This window comes from Ornithodoros turicata, unplaced genomic scaffold (assembly GCF_037126465.1).
Source record: "Ornithodoros turicata isolate Travis unplaced genomic scaffold, ASM3712646v1 Chromosome25, whole genome shotgun sequence".
In the NCBI taxonomy this organism is placed as follows: Eukaryota; Metazoa; Arthropoda; class Arachnida; order Ixodida; family Argasidae; genus Ornithodoros; species Ornithodoros turicata.
In genome coordinates, this window is record NW_026999346.1 from 658,074 (window position 1) to 671,965 (window position 13,892).

Consider the following 13,892-nt stretch of genomic DNA (forward strand, 5'->3'; position numbering starts at 1 on the left):
GGCCAGTGCCAATGTCACATCTGCGGCTCAACATACAAACATCCAAGAAGAGAAATACACTTAGTGAAGGTCACCCGGACGCAGAAGATCTACGAGCAAATTGCATATATCGACTCGAAAGCCTATTTTCGATGTACCGCCTTCGTGTGATACCCAAGCGTGTGACTTCGTCGCAATTGATTTTGCCCTATACGCTCCTGCTCTCCGCAATTTCAGACGTATAGCCTTCAATAAGGATCCTCCTTAGTGCTGTTCCGTGTTCTTGTCCGTCGTCTCGAAAGGCGTTACTGATCCAAGCTGTCACATTACGCGCTTTATACATCGCCTTGATATAAACGATCAGCGACATGAGTGTTTTGATACGTGTTTCGTTGCGTATTTGCCGCGTTGCCGAACGGAAGCACGCGGAACACTTAGGAAGAGACACTTAGGCAAAGTAAAGTGCCACATTTGCTGCGGGCAGGGATTGAGAAAAAGAATTTCCCTACAGGCAACCGTGTCTTCTGTTCCCAAAGCGTGAACCACGCCTCCTAGGGGTGGGTGCGATCTATTTATTTTGGCAGGAAAAGTCAGCCAGAATGGACGGCTTGCTATTTCTTGGTAAATAATTCCTTAGTGCGCAGTCAAGCTCCTGGGATAGTTCCTGGGCTTTGATGTGAACCTCAGGCTGACTGATTAACCCATTTACGCTTTTTTGTGTGTGATTTATTTACAAAAAAAATATATCTTGCAAGAAATAGAAGCTCATCGGAACGTTTCACAAGATAGAGAACATGAAAACGAAAATGAAAGTGAAAGCAATCCAGAAGATGTGGGTTCGAGTCCTACAGTTGGCTAACCATTTCAGTGACTTTCATCTTTCATGAAAACGAAGTTTTGCTTCGCCGACATTTTCGTTCACGACTTCCTGGTGAATATGTTTAATGATTAGGTAAAATAAAGGAGAAGCTAGCTACGCAAGAGACTAGCTATTAAAAAAGAAAAAAAGTACAGCACTATCGAGGAAGACTGCTCCCACATTAGTCGCTGTTCAGGCAGGCGCTGCAGGGAGATATCTCTGTGACTTTCTATCCAACAGAACGTTTGACGTCTCCGTCTGCGGGTGTATTAGTTTCATAAAGAAGTTTGAACGGGGAGTCTCACAAGGCAGCGTTATTCAACCTAATCATGGCCGGGGTTCACCGAGGAATCCGCCCTACACCGTACGCCCTTCATCTCACCATCTACGCGGACACCATCTGTCTCCGCATCGTGGGAACGGACAGGGAGAAAGTTCGTGACACAGCTCATATTGCCTTGAACGGGCTCAACGCAGCGCTGCGTGCGAGAGGGCTGGAAGCGTCGCCAGAGAAGTCAAAATGCATAGTCTGCATTCCCCGTGGAAAGTACGTGGGCAAAGACTTCCCAAGCCTCAGCATTAATAACACTCCCATCCCAAGATGCGCGTCATGTAAATATCTTGGTGTCACCATCGATAGTGCATTACGCTGGTCTAAGCAAGTGAACGAGACTATGTGCAAGGGAAAGAAAAAGCTCAACCTGCTTTGCAGAATCAGCGGTAAATCATGGGGCTGCAATGGTCATTGCTCGCCCTGCATAAAGCCCTCATCTTGTCACGCATTCTCTACGTGGCGCCGTACGTATAGACCTTGCGTCTACACAGTGGCAGGCCCTTGAGCGCCTTCATTGCGCCGGAATAAGAACTGCGCTTGATCTCTCAACTTTTCTAGCGCTACCCAAACGTACCTGGAATCTAAGGCAAAGCCTGTCAGTGTCCACTCTGAGCTCAAAGGGCTCCAGTTTCTGGACAACGGGGCAACATCTATCAACAAGCAGACCTCGAACAAAAGACACGCACATCCCTAGGACGCCTGGCTAGTGCCACCAGCTCTCTAGCCAACAGGGGGGCTCTTCCTCGGCTCCCAGCTAGACCACCTGCGTCGCCATGGCGTGAGTTCGTGCCCGCAATAACGCTTCACATCCCGGGTTTACGGAAGAAGAGCGAGTCCAGCCCCCTGGTGGCCAGGAGGGCGGCTGAGAACCTGATAAGCGATGTCTACCACACACATACTCTGGTGTTCACAGATGGCTTCATTGACCACCGTTCCGAGAGCGCTACCAGTGCGTACTACATCCCGTCAATGAGCATGGCCTGACAAGGGAAATCAGTTCGTTACCCTATCTCATCAACGACGGCCGAACTCCTGGCCTTGTTATACGCAGCTGCTGCGGTTCAAGTCACTGGAATAGCTAAGGCCGTTTTGCTTACGGACTCCAGAAGTGCCCTCTGTAACGTGATGAACTCCATGTGTGGTAGCATCCTAGCCCGGTGTGTAAGGAGGTCGTGTGCCCAGCATAGGCTAACCGGAGGCGAGCTTACTCTTCAATGGATCCCGTCTCATGTCGGCATCAGAGGCAACGAACGAGCGGACCAGCTAGCATCCTCAGCACACCACAGCTGCAGCCCGTCCTTACCAGTTCCGGCCGACACCGACAGGCACATGGCCCTCAAACAGCTAGTTGAAGTTCGTCATCCTGGCCTACAGGACATCATGCAGAATCATCGACCCTCTCTTCCCACGAAAGATCTTCCCCGTGTTATGCAGACAATGCTCCATCGGTTACGCACGGGATATGCGTTCACGAACTCGCAACACTTCAAGGTCGGCTCCAGGGAGGACTCCAGTTGCGGTCACCGTAATCATCCGGAGACTATCGCACATATCCTGACATTTTACTAAGTCATGTACTCCAAGCATAATTAATACCTCACCGTGCAACCTCCCTAAGATGCGTCACGTAGAAATCATCTACAACGGTGTTCTGAAATGCATAGAGAGATTCAAACTGTCGTCAACCTCGGGATTTAATGCGATAAAAAATCCTTAAAAAACACGAAATAGGTCTCCGCAGAATTCTTAACACTAATGCTGTCACAATCACAATCACCTGGTGATATTCCAACTGACTGGAAAATTGGAAAGGTCATTCCAGTATTTAAGTCCGATAACAAGGATGACCCCGTATAGTTATAGACCAACTTCTCTTACCCCCAGCCTACCGTGCAAATTCATAATCGTTTTCCGTCTCACTACTTTCCTTGAAGACAATAACTTCTTTACTCATTATCAGCACGGTTCCAGACAAGACTACTCATGCAAGACTCAGCTCGCTAGCTTAACTAACGTCGTTTTCTCGGCTTTGGACAACGGATGCCTGGTGCTCAACCTGGCTTCTACCCGTTAACGCTGATAAGTGTAAAATTATGTTATATTATTATCTTATGTATAATTATATATATATTATGTATACTTATGTTATATTATCTTTCACACGCCCTAACCCTACCGTTGCACAATATCATCTCCGCGTCTCGAATCTCGACCGTGTCTTTTCATTCAAATATCTTGGTGTTATATTAACAACTAATCTCTTGGTCTAGCCATATCGCATGCACTATATCAAACGCTAATCGCACATCAGGGTTCTTACAACGCAGTCTCAAGCTGGCACCTCCGTCGGTAGCTCACACCACTTTAGTCAGGCCTAAACCTGAATATGCTGCGCCCATCTAGGATCCACACCAAGCTTGCCAGAGCCTCCCAGCTTGAGCTTGACGGCGCGCGAACGACGTCACTTCCGATTTCTCACCAGGAAAATGATCATGTGACCTCACTGCTAGTGGCGCCATCTATTGGGAACGCCGCACATAGCTGGAGCGGGTGATTCCACCTTAACTCCATCGAGGCCGTCCAGAATCGCGCTATCCGCTTCCTCCTCTCAACGACTACAGCACTAACTCCAGCGTTACGACTATGAAACTGTCCCTTGCCCTGCCTCCTCTAATGGTACGTCGTTCTTTGTCCAGCCTATCTCTGAAAGTCAAGATGGACCACTCCGAGGACAGGTACAATCGTGAATCATTCATCCCGCGCGCATCAAAACACTGGGATGACCTTCCTTGTGAAGGCCCCTCGTTGACGAACCTCATTGGTTTCAAACAGTCTGTGGCTCACTTACTTGGCATTTCTTATTAACCAATAGCAGTTTCTAACATGTTCCGATGCACAGTGAACCCTCGTTAATATGACCCCCGATAACATGACATACGCACTTTATGACCGTTTTTCTTGGGAACCGTTCCGCCGCCATGTAAATCCATCTCGTTAGTATGACAATCCACTTATCCGACTATGACTGAGATTTTTGTCACAAGTAGGGTCAAACACAGGTATTATCTTCTCGTTATTATGACCACGTCACATGGCCCGCAAAGTAGCCCCGGGGAGAGTAGTAGTATTTGTATTTTAATGGCGCAGCAGCAACGGACCCCGGGGAGAGGCTACACACATACCTCAGGCAGAGGGTAGGGCTGCCACCTTTCGTAGTGAAAAATACCGGCTCTGGGAGATGAGGTGGAATAAAGGGAAAGGGAAAGCCTCGCGGGGAAGGGTAAATGGGTGAGGGGTGGATGAGCACACACAAAGACAGAGAGATAATAAGAGGAAACATAAGTTCCTGTGTGTGGCTGGATCATTGATGTTAGAAATTGCTATAAACATTAATGGTACACTGGATCGTATTGGAGCAACCGGATTGGGCTGTAATTTACTTTGAAAAAACGCATCGATGCACACAAACCCTTCTTTGCAGGAGGAGATCTCATGATGGTTGTATACGGCCTAAGTTCTATCTGGCTCGCCACAACCACTGATCTTGTCCCCTCCGAACACAATCATTAATAACAATGATAATAGTAATAATAATGAATAAATAAGAAAACGACTGGTGTCCGCGGAGTTGGGTCTGTGCTCCAGATTTATTCAAGCTGTAGTGAAATGTTGAAGTGAAAACCTCGCAAAAGCCCTTATGAAAGGTCTTGAGCCACAAATACCGGCAAAAGGCTGCCGGTATCACCTTCCTATACCGGCAACCGAAAGAGCGAGCAAATAACCGACCGTGCCGGTATAATACCGGCCTGGTGGCAACCCTAGCAGAGGGTGACACGTGTTGAGGTAGGGCGCCAAGGTTTGGGATGACTCCTGACGTTGTTGACCTCTGCATTACTCATAGCGCTTTTCAGACTGCCAGAGCACTGCAGTGCTTAGAACAGCAGTGACCACGAGACCAGGTCACACTGTGCCGCTGCTGTTAAGAATGACCGGAACGAATCGGTTTCTGAGGTCAGCGGGTCGTGCGTTTCTCGTTAGTATGACAATTCGCTTTATGACCAAAATCCGCGGAAACAGTGGTTGTGGTGATATTAACGAGGGTTCCCTGTATTTCTTTTGTTAGCCTATTTGTTTTGCTCCTGTTTCACTGCATATTTTGGTAATTTTCGCAAACTGTATTCGTTATTATTTTTATCATGCCTCGTGTACAGCCGTGCTGTTGTATCTATCTCTTTTTTTACGAACTTAATGTATACTCATGTGTCCTAACTCCGTTATATAATGTCTTCGAGCCCTTAACGTGTTAACAATAAACAATAAGCAAATAAACTGTACGATTGTCAGCTACAAATTTATCATGAGTTGTAATGATCGTAGCATATGTTGCAGGTGCAAGAGACGCGCTGTGGGTGTTTCATAGTAAGACAACAGGGGTGTGACGAATACAGTACCAACAGTAACAGTTCCTGACATGAGCACACATCGGTTATGGTGGGCTAGAAATACGGGTGTGCCAATCGGCCTATCCAATGCATAGGGAAGGGGGGGGGGTCCCTCAAATGAAGGATAGATCGAGTCGACTCTCGCAGCGAACTACGTGGATTCGCCACGAATTACAAAGGAATGTCATGTCTCCGCCTGTGTCTCCGTGTAAGCAATAAAACATTTTTGATGCCGAAGCTTTCTTCAGCGGCAACTGTTCCTTCTGCTTGCATTTATGGTTGTCAATTAGGGGACAGTACGTCGAAGTCGTCACGTGACAACGGCAGACGAGTGTACCTAATGGCACACACCTGAACGTCTCGATGTGATAACACATACCATGCTGTGGATGTTCGTTCGTCACCTTATCAGCAAAGCGCGTGGGCGTGTACATGCTTTGCTTCCCAAGTTCGGTGAACAAGAAAATAAACAAGGAAAAAAAAAAAAAACGCTATCTCGTCTAATCCTTGCTTCGACAGACGTGAAATGAAGGGGTTCTCGTGGAATAATATTCCACTGGTGAAAATATTGCTAACATTGCTCCCTCTGCTTTCTTCGAGAGCTTATGCGCCATCGGTTTTATCCATGTCTAGCTAGTTGATTGAGCAATGAAAAAAAAAAGTATACAAGAGGACATCACGTAAATGTTTCTTGTCAAACTGCAATACTGCTCGTAAAGACAGTAACCAGCTTTCGTTATTTCGTGTCCCCCGGGACACACAGTTATTTGCAGCATGGTTTTTCGAATGGTTTCCTATTTCGAAGTTCTGTAGTTCCCTGCTCCCTGTGCTCGAAAATAAGTATGCTCAGCACTTGGCTGGTTCATGGGGGAATTTCATTATTGTGAAGAACGACGATATAGTTTCACGTTTCTGTCGCACGACAGATGTGTGGACAGTTTGTCGCACATTTATTGTCATTAGAGTGAGATCAGTAGACAGCAGAATGGTTCCTGTTGTGGTTTCGCAGTGTACTAAGGGCCACAACAGATTTTGTTCGTCAGTTTGTGATACTATACGAGCGACTCAAAAGTATCGTCGATTCTCCTATCTTCACCTGCTGGGAATCTTTGTCACAGTTTTGGGGCGTTTTGTATGAAACCTGTCCGTCGTGCCGTAAGTCATAAGTCGCAAGACATGCCACTGTCGTCATATGGTACTGTGTTAATGCTTGATAGATTGCTGTGTAGAGTTTCTTGTTTCGTCGGGCTGCCTCAGTTCAAAAGCAAACAAGTAAAAAAGCAGTGAGTGCCAGCCGCGGTGATACCTGCAACAAAACAACTGATAACGAGTGACTCGTGTCCTTGTTTGTCCGTATCGCATCCCAAGCACTGACATTCGCACACTAGCGCTCTTGGGCAAGCTGTAGTGGAACATCACGTGACGCCAGAGCGCGGCCCTATCGCGGACTTCAGCGTCCCTGGAGCATTCTTCATTTTTGGGTACCTGAAAAACTTGCCGATTGGCACACCCGTATTTCTAGCCCACCATACATCGGTTGCATCCAAAGTGTCGATGGCTGCGCATCTAATCAACAACGTGTTTGTTATTTGTGCGGCGATTGAACCCACACGCAGATGCTCCCGCGGTCACGTCCTTTTGAAGCGTGATGTGGGCAAGCTAACGTTTGTCCCATCCTACTGTTGGCGATACAAGGTCACGTCCTGCTAGGGATTAAATAAATACTATCAATGTCGCACGAGAGAGACATCGCTTAAGCTGACGTAACGACTGGAGAGGGTGCGGGAAAGAGGTAATACGACCCAAGCAGCACAATGTACTGAAAGTCGAGTGCAATGGGGTGGCCGTGTAGGTTGAAGGCCTTGAACAGACCCGTGAAACTAAAGAACATTGATAAGATACATACCGTCCACCCCCATTGCGCTCTACTTTCAGTACATTGTGCTGCTTGGGGGCGGTCTGATTTCGATTATCTCCAACGGCTAAGGATATTTCTTGGACCACTTACCTGAACTTGTAGGCGAAACACGAGGTCGTAGACACGCGCACAACACAACAGCACAACGCAGGACGCAACACAAAAAAATAGCTTCCTGTTTCCAAAGTGCACCTGCACCACATGTATAAAAGCTATAGAAGGGTTGGACTCGTCCACGATATCCAGTGTCATGACTCATCCAGTCACATGTCTGAAAAAGACAAAAATATTATTAAAATCAAATACAATCATGAAAAACTAGCAGTAACTATACGTTATGGAATGACAACGACAGCTATGAAGCACACATTAGTATTACCCTGCTTGTGCGGGAGGACATAAAGCAGGAATTAACAGGAATTAATTAATGAATTACTAAAAATTAACAATAGGAATTAATGCGGGAGCGGTGCGTACGAGAGGTAGGGCTCGCCAGGGCACTCGTCACCTTACCGAATTAACCCATACTTGACACGTCCCATAAACCTCCTATCGAAAAATATCGATCACACATCGACGAACGACACCAGCAAATCATCGACCGACACCATCATGTACAAATCATACTGGCGCAGTGGAGCTACGAACAGGATACCACGGCACAAGTGCTGATATTTGTAACTCGGAGCTTGCACAATAAATTCAAAAGCACCCTTTCTGGGTAAAAAAGGGTGTTTTTAAGCAAATACACCTTTTTTTAATTCCACAAAGTTAACCAAAGGCCGCAAAAAGGGTGCTAAAAAACGTGTATGAGAAAATACACTCTTCATTACACCAAGTGCAGTACCAAAAAGGGAGTTTTTAAGCGTTTACACCTATCTTGTTCCTTGTTACACCCTTCAAGTAACACCGGTGCAGAAAATTGTGTTTTTACGTAGCAATGAGGCTGACCGCTTTCTGGTCTAACATGATATGTGCAGGTGGTCATGCACAGAAAAAAGCAGAGGCCACTGACTGTGAAATTTATCACTTGGTGTCCAACAATACACTTGTTGACTGGTTGTCTGTTAATTGATTGACTTGTTGTTGATTGGTTGTTTTTCACTTTTGAAACACGATCCCGTAGCAGCAAGCTGACAACAATGTGGTTTGCCTGGCAATCACGAGTGACATAAAATAAAAAGCGAACACAACAGTGGCTCGCGACTACCAACTGGTTGGTTGGTTGGTAAAATAACAAGGGGAGGTGCGACTATCAACTGTTTTTGCCGGGTATAGTACCTGTCTGCTAAGCTGTAGCGTTTCAAAAATGTAAAATCACCAACATGCCCACATAGCCAACTTAAGTAGCCAGAAACGCGTACTTGAGAAAATGTCGACTGAAGCAGCAAACGCAAGTCAAAATCGCCCAGTTTCCAAAGTCCTGAAGCGGAAAGTTGAAATCATGCATATTCATCGAAACATTGGTGATATTAATGCGAAATTTAGTTTCGAACTGCTACGAATTATACGCAAATAACGTATTTAAATTATAAGTCTTCTTTCAGCCTTTTCGATAAAACATACTGCGTAACGCGAACAATAAACCGGTAACAATCACTATTGCTCACCTGAAATGCCGCACAGACGGAGGATCGACAGAACCGTCACACCGTACACAAAATAAACAAAAAAAGAATTTTGGCGCCAATTTGTCCTCCTCACCACCCTCTCTGGCGGTAAAGTTTGTCACACGACAAACAAAAATAATTTTAATTACCTATTATTCACACATCGTATTTTTTAATTTCCATACTTTAAGAGGGAAAAATATTACATTTAGCTCAAGAATTATTTCCGTATTTGAAAGAATCAACTGAAAAAGAAAAAAAAAAGAAAAAAGAAAAACATAAGGTGCCTGCACAGTAGCTCAGCTCCCTCCGAAATAGAGGGAGCTACTATTCAGGCGCCTTTTCTTTTTTTTTCTTTTTTTCTGTTTTTGCAGTTGGCCTTTTCAAATACTGAAATAATTCTTGAGCTAAATCTAATATTTTTTCCTCTTCCTTTAAAGTATGGAAATTAAAAACAATATGTTAATGAATAATTGAGAATTAAAATGTTTTTTTTGTTTGTGGTGTAACAAACTTGACCGCCAGGAGGACAAATTGGCGCCAAAATTCTTTATTCTTTGTTATGTGCTCGGTGTGGATGGCTCCTCGCGGTCCCCCGTCTGTGCGGCACGTCAGGTGAGCAATAGTGATTGTCATTGGTTTATTGTTTACTTTATTCAGTATGTTTTATCGAATAGACTGAAAGAAGGCTTGTAATTGAAATACTTTACTTCCGTACTCGAGTTACGTCGATGAGTCATCGTTTGGCAGGAATGACGATGATTGTTTACGAATTGACGGTCTTATTTCTGTCGTTCTGTATTTATGTATTTTTGTGTTGATTGCTAATTATAACGTTATCATTTGGAACTTATTTTGATTATCTGTTAATTAACTGGAACGAGACTTACAGCTGTGACAATGGCGTGCTGGTGTCCTTCATGGATGCATGATCGATAGATCGATGTTTTTGGACTAAATGCTTACTGTAGACGTGTCAAGTACAGGATAATTCGGGAACATGGCGAGTGCATGGTGCCCTGCTTTAATTTATTTGCTTTATGTGCTCCCGCACAACCGCAGTAACTTTAACACGTGCTTCATGGTTGTCGTGGTGCATTACATAACATAGTTACTACTAGGTTTTCATGATTGTATTAGATTTGAATGAATTTTTTTTTGTCTTTTTCAGACGTGTGACTGACTGAGTTTGGACTACTGGATCCCGCGGACGAATGCAAGACTTCTATAGCTTTAATACATGTGGTGCGAGTGCGCTTAGGAAATGGGAAGATATCTTGTATTGTGTGCAGTGTTGTGTTGTGCGTGTGTCTACGTCTTCGAGCTGCCCATAGAACTCTGGGTAAGTGGTCCAAAAATAGCCGTTAGTGGAGATAATTGAAATCAGACCGTGGTACCTCTTTCCCTCAGCCTCTCTGCAGTCGTTACGTCAAGTTAAATGACACCTCTGTTGTGCGACATTGCTGGTATCTATTTAACCCCTAGAAGGACGTGACCATACCTGGGTAAATTACTTCTAAAATGTAATCACATTACATTACTTATTACTCCAGCTAGAATTTAATTAAATTACGTTACTCATTACTGCAATTGAAGTGCAATGAAATTACATTACACGAAATTTTACTACGAAAAAGTAATGACATTACGAAGTCATTACTGCGAGCTTAATCGTAACCATGTTGAGGATGTGGAAATTCATTGTTGGCGTTGGAATTCTTTTAACTCGCCAGTTGCCAACTCTCTTTCTGCCAAGTGCCAACACAGAACACAGACTCGATTCTGTTGTAAAAAGTAACGAGTAATGTCATTAAAATTACTGCCCAAATGTAATTAAATTACATTACAAATTACGTAATGTCAAAAGTACTGCATTACAATACAAATTACCAGAAAGAGTAATTCATTACTGTAATTTGATTACAGTAATGGCATTACTACCCAGGTATGGACGTGACCGTACGTGTGTGCATCTGCAGGTGGATTTTAGACAACGGTCCGTGGCGACATTGTTCGGAGCATAGTCTATCATAACGTTCACACGGCGCACAAATAACGAACACGTTGTTGATGAAAGGTGCAGCTATCGGCACTCTTGATTTAACACGTGTTACTGTGGGTACCTCTTCTTGCGCTGGTGGCACGGTCACAGAGGGAAGCAAGCAACCTATGGAGCATGTCAGATGCCGACAAGCGTGAAGTCCGAAACGCATGGGAGTGTTTTCCCAGCGTCAAAACGCCGCGCGCACACCATGGCCTTGCACACGCGGCGAAGAAATGCCCGCGAGGCGACCACACGAAAGGCATTATGGGACGCGTACGTAGCGAGTGATGCGCGCCACTGTTGCTATATTCGTCGACCACGAATCTCTGTTAGAAAGTGCCGATGCTCTTCTTTCCTCCCTGTGGTTCCTGCATTCATTCATTAAAATGTAAATTAATATGATATCATTAAAATGTACAAGTAAATCTAGTGTGATTGATAGTGTCCCAAAAATTTATGCGAGCTACTCGTACGCAACCTTGTCTCCCGCACGACGGCCATCGTTCTGTCTACTTCTCGGAAAACGCGCGCGAATATCTGTAGTCGACATATTCCGGCGTACACCGTCCGCGCGTGCTGAAAAACTGTTTTTTTCCGAGCTCACTCGAATGCCGAGCGCTCGCGCGTCCTGAAAATGTCAGAAAAACGCTCCATGCGTTTAGGCCTTTAGTCGCTCAAATTGGTACCAAACGTGTCTAGCGTACATTCCCGATCCCATGCTCCAAAAGGCAAAAGCTCTAAAGGCAGAGACCGCCCTCGGTGGCTCAGCTGGTAGCGTGTTCGCCTTCTGATCCCGAGATCGCGAGTTCGAACCCGGCCGAGGACGCAGGGTACAAGTTGCTTAGACACGCCGTCTTCCGTGAGGGACGTTAAATACGGGGTGCCGTGTGATGAGCTTTCATCGCACGCCAAAGAACCCTCAGGCGGACAAAAGCAATCGTCGCTCATGATCTCAGTTGTCTCGCGACGAAAACCCCCAATTATTATACAGGGTATCGCCAAGATAAACTTCGGGGTTTGTAACGAAGATAAAACAAATAAGAACAGTGTCGGGGTGAAAGAAAGGAGCTGAACCACAGTTTGTGTTTCAGCTCCTTTCCGTCAGATGGCGAAGCAGTCGAGCGCGGTGTTGCAGACGACATCGAACATTTGGAACTGAATGCAGACTAGTTCTCTGCGACGCCGCTTTCGACCGTGTCGCTATCTGAGGAAAGTAGCTGGGACACAGGTATAGCCGATTAGGCAGCGGCGGTTTTTTTAATTTTCACGATTTATCCGCAGAGTAACAGACTAGGCGGCATTATGGACATAAAATTTGGGGGCATAATACGTCCTCTAACGTCTACTTTAACTTTCCGACATTTTTTCCGAATAAACTTTCCGAAGTTTATCCTGGCGAACCCTGCATATCTAAAGGCAGAGGAAAAACAGGTGAACCCTCCGTGTAGTTAAAGAGAGTGGTAATTCTTTTCTTCGGCATGTCGGCCGTGATTGCCAAGCTCCTCAGTTGCAAACATGAGTACTTTGTACCAGGGTTAGAACCTTGTATGTAGCTCCACTGCACCACTATGATTTGTAATTGCAGATATAAAATTTCCGTTTCGGCAGTAAAAATAAATGAAATCTCATTGTCGTGATGCCGTCAGTTAAAATTTTTCGGGGGCATGGGAAGGTGGTGTTTCGTCTTTCGTCGACGAGTCCTCGCTTACCAGGAATGACGATAATTGTTCAGGTTTTGATGGTCTCATTTCTATCAGTCTGCGTTGATGTATTTGCCTATTGATTGCTAACTATACGTATCATTTGCTGTTTATTTCGATTAGTTGTTTATTAACTCGAACGAGACTTATAGCTATGACGATGGCGTGCTGGTGTCCTTCATCGACGCATGATCGATAGGTCTATATTTTTGGACATGAGGTTTACTGGTCAAGTATTGGTAAATTTGGGAACCACTGTAACTGTGATGCGTGCTTCGTGGTTGCCGTGGTGTATTACATAACATTAGCATGTACTATATGCTAGTTTTGTACGATTGTATGTGATTTTAAAGAATTTTGTCTTTTCCAGACGTGTGACTGGATGAGTCTGGACGTTGGATCCCATGGACGGATCCAAGACTTAGCTTTAAGACATGTGATGCAAGTGAACTCAGAAAATGGGAAGACATTTTTGTGTTGTGTTCTGTGGTGCGTGTGTCTACGTCTTCGAGCTTCGCATAGAAGTTTCGGTAAGTGGTTTAAGTGGGTAAGTGGTTTAAGTGGTGGGTAAAAAATATCCTTAGTGGTAGAGTTAGTTGAGATAATCGAAATCTGACCGTCGTAGCTCTTTCACGCACGTTCTCCAGTCGTTACTACGTCGCCTTAATTGATACCTCTCTTGTGCGACATTGCTAGTATTTATTTAATCTCTAGAAGGACGTCGTGACCCTGGGAGAATATGTGGGTGGATTTTATATACCGGTTCGTGCGACATTGTTCGGAGCGTACCGTTTCACAATGTTGATTCGCCGCACAAATAAAAAACACGTCGTTGACGAAATGTGCACTGATCGACATTTTGAATGTAACCGTGGACGTAACCGTGCACGTAACCGTGCACGTAACCGTGGACTGACGTAACCGTGGACTTAACCGTCCATAAGTGAGGTGCCGCTTCAGATGTCTCCAATTTCCTACCTGTTTCCTCGTTATCGTTGGCCAGCAA

The 13,892-nt window shown here is 45.1% G+C and overlaps 1 long non-coding RNA gene across 1 annotated transcript; it reads left to right on the forward strand.

The window, feature by feature from the left end:
- Positions 1–9,723: 9,723 nt before the first annotated feature.
- LOC135373472 (uncharacterized) lies at positions 9,724–13,331 on the forward strand. Its single transcript, XR_010416477.1, has 3 exons — positions 9,724–9,757; positions 10,314–10,484; positions 13,257–13,331. It is a non-coding gene; the product is annotated as an uncharacterized LOC135373472 (long non-coding RNA).
- The last annotated feature ends 561 nt before the right edge of the window (positions 13,332–13,892 follow it).